The 6,000-nt window shown below is 52.5% G+C and overlaps 1 protein-coding gene across 2 annotated transcripts in view; it reads left to right on the top strand.

Moving 5' to 3' along the window:
- ADRB2 (adrenoceptor beta 2) overlaps positions 1–6,000 on the top strand; it is a 37,289-nt gene that overhangs the window by 1,687 nt on the left and 29,602 nt on the right. The gene's annotated exons all lie outside the window — the stretch shown is intronic.

Below are 6,000 nucleotides of genomic sequence, written 5' to 3'. Positions count from 1 at the left end.
CCTCCCCGACCAGGAGGGCAGCCCCGGGCGGTGGTGCCGGTGTTGTCCAGCCCAGGGGACTGTGCGGAGATGGCACCCTGCGACAAAATCCCCGGGGAGGGGATGCTAGGAGCGGGGCTGAGCGCGGCTCGGTAGGGCTGTGTCGGGTCCGCGGCTATTGCCGTCAGTGGGACAGTTTAAACAACGCCCAGAAACAACAAATGCTTTTTTTGCCAAGTGCTATAGGACTTTCTGCTGAAAAAATAATAATAGAAATAAATGGACTGTTTGCCCAGACAGTGACTGTGGGACTCAGGAATGTGGCACTGGGAAGTTGGGTGAAATGCTGCTACAACTACAGACCATCCTTTTGTTGAGGCTCCAACCAAAGCATTTAAACTGCCCGGTTTGTTTAACTTCAAGCCTCGAATGACAGTGAGCCCGAGGCGGTGGGAGGGGAGGAGACGTTTCATTTTCTGTGGCGGAGTGGAAGCACGGCTCTGGCCGCGGGACGGCTGTAGGTCGGTTGGTTTGTTTGTTGAGGGTGTTTTTCCCCTTGCGGCAGGCTTTGCATTTTGTTCCCGGGTTGCAGGGGTTGGCGGGCGCGCAGGGCTGTCAGGGGGGCGGCAGACAGGGGCGGGCAGGTGTGGGCTGCGGGACGCCACGGGACGGGGACGGGGACGGGGACGGGGACGGCACTGCTGCCGAGGGCTTGCTCTCTCCAAGTCCCTAGCTCGAGGAAAGAGGCGATCGGGGTGGGAAGTGGAGCTCCCCCCGCCATTGCCTTCCCCAGCGGCTGCTGTGCGAAAGGGTAGATCCGAGGGGCGGGAGGATGTGCAAGTGCGGGGGTTTTTCAGAAACACTCGGGAGAGGCGGGGGGGAAACGGGGCTCACGGGACCCATCGGCGCTCCGTGGGGCCGTGGCGTCCCGCGAGGGAATGCTGGGGCACCGCGTGTGCGCGGGCTCTTCTCCCCCCCCCGCAGTTCCACACACCTGCCCTGCACCTCGGGGGTTTTGCTTGCGCTGCTGCTGGGGACGTGTCGTGGTCAGTCTGGGGATCGGTGGGTCCCCGGTAGAGCTGGCTTTGCAGATCAGTGGGGTGATCAGCTACCCGGGGTGACCCAGAGCTGAGTCCCCTAGGGCTGTTACCCCCTGCTGCAGGCGGCAGAGGGGTTTGGGGCAGCGCTGCAAGGAAGCTGGGGAGGTCGGAGGCTGGGAGGGGGAATGGAGCAGGGTTTCTGGCTGCCGACACTTCTTTGCAGTCCACGTGTGGCCCTGGCTCTCACGGGTGCTCGAAAGGGGCAGCCCCAGGGAGCGATGGAGGGGAATCTCCTCTGGAACGGCAGTGTGGGGGCAGATATTGCCGCTGGTCTCTGCTGCTGCGGCTGCTGCAAGGTGCAGGGCAGCGACCAACTCTTCCTCGAGCTCTCACACCCCTCATGGTAAAGCTCCATGTGGCTTTTGTGGGGCTGGGGTATCCTTCTTTCTTTCCCAAAATGGTCCCCATCCTGCTTGGAGAGGGTGCTGGGAAGGAGGAACAGCTTTAAGAGCACTCTCCTCCTCTAGCCCTGTGACGGGTGCTGGCTCAGCTCCACTTGCTGCCTTTCCAGCTCCGGGACACCCCGGGTAGCTGGTCACCCCACTGATCTGCAAAGCCAGCTCTGCCGGGGACCCTGAGAGCCCTTCCCTCCTGCCTCTCGCTGTCTGCTTTGATGCCTGTGCCTGTCAGTGCCCTCACTTGCTGCCTTGGTGGGGTTGTCAGCAGTGCCTGAAGTCGTTTGAGCATGAGCCACTTGAGCAAAGGAAGGGTGCGATGGCATGGTGCGGTGTGTGAGGCCCCGGGTCAGCAAAAACATTTGCTCCTCAGATAAACATTAACAGGCTGTCCGAGCAGGAGGACACCCAGCGCGGGACCAGGACCGGCAGTCAGGTGCTGCTTGCTTCATATTGTACAAGGATTGAAATGTGAGAGGCCAGTGTGCTGTGGAGTCGGTGGAGGTACACACTCTTGGGCTAGAGATACACTTTAGGTTGGTGCGGGCCACGATTATTATGTAGCATCCAGGGGGAAGTGAAAATTAACCTTTTGATTTAGCGATTGATATCTCCTGTGCTGTTGTATCTCCTGCGTTTTTAATCTTGCCAGTCACTTGCCGTATTTTGCAGCGCCCAGGGGCAGCATGGGTTAGCAGGTAGCAAGGGCACAGAGGGAGGAGGTGTCCCACAGTGATAGCCAGCTCCTGACGGGGTGTCAGGCCAGCCTCCAGCAGGCTCAGCAGCCAAACTACCACCGGCTTTGGGGCAGGAGCCTCTGGCACAAAGAAATCCAGCGTCCACACTTCAGTTGCTGTCTGTATTTTTACTATTATTAATTATTTGCATTTCAGTAGCACATGTTGTGGACCAGGACTTTGTTGTCCAAATAATTGCTCTGTTTGAGTGGCTGGCTATGTTCATACTTCAGATGTTGCGGCTGTATGTAGCCAAAGCTGAGAGATGAGCACGTGGCTAATGGCAGAAACACTACAGCATCCAGAGTACGTGGATGTGGAAGGGACAGGGGATGTTGGGCTGTTTGCACTGGGCGGTTGACCTCGGTACTCCAATGCTCAGCTACAGTGTTAGGAAACCTCAGGCTTGCAATGAAGTCTGAGTGTTGAAGAACTGATTTCTTTCCTCTAAGGCAACATTAGTAAAACTGGTGAAATACAAACTGCACAGTTCTGGGGACAGCTGGAATCGAAAGAGAGGAATATTGGAGGAAAAAATATTATAGCACCACCAAAGCCGAACCTGACAAACCTTTCCTGTTCCATGGTTGAAAAAGAAAAGCTGTGTAAAGGAATCCTTTGGCCTGTTAAAATATTTTATAATAAAAAGATAGTTTTATAGATACACGCTAGACTTTACAAAATGGAGCATTGACATCGGGACACTAGCTGCTTAAACTGATTTTTAGGGTACTTAGGATTTTACATTAGGAGAGAGTTGGCTCAGGTTAAATACATCTGATAAAACACACAGTGGTGACTTCATTTGAGGAAAATCACTGTGACAAAATACCAAATTCTTATTGCAAACAGAGCAGGCTACCTTCTGTGCTGCTGGTTTCTACCTTACGCCTCTGCCACAAAGTGGGTGGGATACTGTCCACCCCCCGGGTGTCAGTGTGTACAGCTAACTGTAGCTTTGCGGTACACTCACTGCTTTTAGCCACTTTGGGCAGATTGTTATTGCTTTTAAAGTCTTAGTCGAGACGAGCGTCACAAACGCAGCTTTTGTGTTGTTACAAAATACTGTCCTCCCCATAGGTTCTGCTTGTGATTCAGGCAGCTGTAGTGCCCACATCAGGGGCTGCCTTTGCTTTGTCCTCCAAAACATGCAGAGTATCGAGAGCTGCTGAGTTATGTCACTCCTTTGCCTCTTGGGAGCATTCCTGGAGAGCTTTTGCTTTCTGGGAAGCGCAGGCCTTGAAATATAACCTGCTGCTTGCTCCGGCACTGGGGAGGTGTGGAAGTGTAAGGGGAGCTGGCGGAGGGGATGGGGTCTGATTGCAGGTCCCCACTGGGAGCTTGACTCGAGCATCTCTTGAGGACTGGACGTTCCCAGAGTGCCTCATATCCCCAATTGTTCAGCAATTCCTAACGTGCAGCATTGCCCCTCAGTGCATATCACGTTGCCATGGGGCATTGGGGTGGGCACACGGAGTTTGGCCTCGCCTGTGGAGCCAGGTCCACACGTGGTGGCCTCCCCTGTGGTTCAGGTGAAGGTGGGACCCTGGCCTAAGGACACTGCCAAGGCAGTGGGTACGGCAGAGAGTGAGGGAGGAGACTTAAGTTACCAAATGCAACCAAATGTTTGAAAATAGACCAGGGATTAGTAGTGTAGAAAGGAGAGCCCAGCTTCTCCGGAGAGGGAGCAGGCACACAACGTGCTCTTCAGCTCTCCCACGTCACAGCTGCTGGGCTTTTCAAAGGACTTATTTATGTATTTATTTACTATAAGGGACATGTTTTTGCCGTAGAGGGGAGGGTATTGACAGGGCTGGCTAAGAGTAAACAGCAGGCTGCGATCTATCTCCCAGCATCTCTTGCTCTTCTGGTGTTACAATACTGCTGCCAGGAGTCTCAAACACCCACACTGGCTAAGGGAAGGGCTTTTGTCCCCCTCCCTTTGCCAGTCCTCTGCCTCTGAGTGTTTGTTTTCACTGGTACGATGAATCCATTTCCCAAGGAGATGGGTTTATGAGCATGTTCATTCCTCTGGCAGGAGGGAGGATGTCCTATCTTGCACGTTGCCTTCTCTGCTCTCTGTCAGCAGATAGAAAGTGCCATCCTTCTAAAAGCAGCAGGGAAGCAAAGGTTTCCTGACCGACCGTGGCAGTGCCTGGCTGTGTCCCTGGACAATGAGGATGGGAAGGGGGAGCCGGGGAAGGTGCCTGCTGGTCTGCTCACTAGCATCACCCCAGTCTTCCTCCTCCCCAGCTGCCTCTGCAGAAGCATCCAGCCCTGGTGAAGCACCTCGTACCTCGGCTGACCCACATCTTTTGCTAACTTGTAGGACAGTATCAGTGTCTGTGCTTCAGGTTTGCAGTGTGCGCGGTACCCAGGGTGGTTCTTCAGGTTCAGATGAGCAAAGGCTGTTTTGAAAAGTCACGCTGGCTTTGGATGTTGTTCTCGGCAGAGAGGTGATGTGACCCCAGGCTCCCTGAGACTAGTGTTTTGCAAGGATTAAGGTTCCTTTCATCACTGTTTTTACACTTGTGCTTGGTTTCTCAGGTCCATGAGTAGGACCACAGCCACTCTTTGGCATCTCCTCCCTGTGCAACAAAGTCTCTTTCAATGTGAAAGCTTGGCTCTTTCTGAGACTTGAACCCAGCAGCCTGAGCATTTCTTTCCCTTGTTATTTTTCTATTGGAGCTGTTTTGAAAGCGAGCATTAGTCCTAACCTTTCTTCCTAGGGGCAAAGAGAACATTTTGCAATGAATACACATCCCAGGCTGTGAGGACACCGTCATTTGGCAGCTGGGGTAGCTACACCCTCTTATCAGAGACATTCCTGTGGGGTGACCAGCTGCGTGGGGCACCCATGGGGACATGTAGGTGCTTTTTGTCATATTACAGAGTAGGGCAGCAATATTTCACCCAGTGCTGCCTCTCGGGAGATGCACTACAGCTGTTCCTCAAGGGCCCAAGCTGCAGCTGGTGGCATGGGCAGACCCTGTGGCACAACCGCTCCCTCTTGCACCCTTGGGCAGAAGGACTGAGGCTCGTGTTTGCTTGCCGCAGAACAAAGTACAGCCAGCTCAGTCGGGAGCACAGACACTCCCTCGGGGTCTTAGTGACACAGCCTGGGTCTAGACAGAGCAGTGCACGCTCGAAACTGGAGTTTACACAGAACTTGGAAGGAGGTTATCTCTCTTGGTAAGTGTTGTAAGAGCAGGACACAACCCTGATTCACCTGGATTTGGCAGTGGGTATCTGCTGGAATTGCTGTGTGTAAGGGTGATGAATCAAGCGGAGTATTTCAGGGCGCATCGAGCCTCTACAAGCGTTCTTCATCGTGAAAAAAGTGGATTTGCTGCTTCTCCATGCATGCAATTTCAGTTTTTCTCCTGTTTTCTCAACCTCCCAATGGCAGGAGCATCAACTGAATTTCAGTGCAATATTGCCAGTGCCAGCGAGAGTGGATTGGGAGATATTTACTTGTTTACTGTCCTTGGTAAGGTCATTTTTGCACAAGTGCATATATATTTAGATATATGTATGTATATGTGTGTATATATATTTCCATTATCTATATACAGTGATACATAGATCTGTATATAAACAAGGAAATGTAAAGGTGTTTTGTTGTGTAAGGTAGATACATAGATGAAGATCTGTATGTTCAAAAGTTCGAGTATTTATTGCAGGTCCTATTGATTGACATTGTGTTTAAATAAAGAGTATTTATTGTATGCTTGTAGTCAAGTGTCCTTGCTTAAAGCTGTTTTGCTGGCTGTATTTCCCCCATACTCT

Source organism: Aptenodytes forsteri, unplaced genomic scaffold (assembly GCF_000699145.1).
Source record: "Aptenodytes forsteri isolate BGI_AS27 unplaced genomic scaffold, ASM69914v1 Scaffold54, whole genome shotgun sequence".
NCBI lineage: Eukaryota > Metazoa > Chordata > Aves > Sphenisciformes > Spheniscidae > Aptenodytes > Aptenodytes forsteri.
The sequence above is the reverse complement of the archived record's forward strand: the minus strand, read 5'-3'. Positions and strand labels throughout refer to the sequence as shown.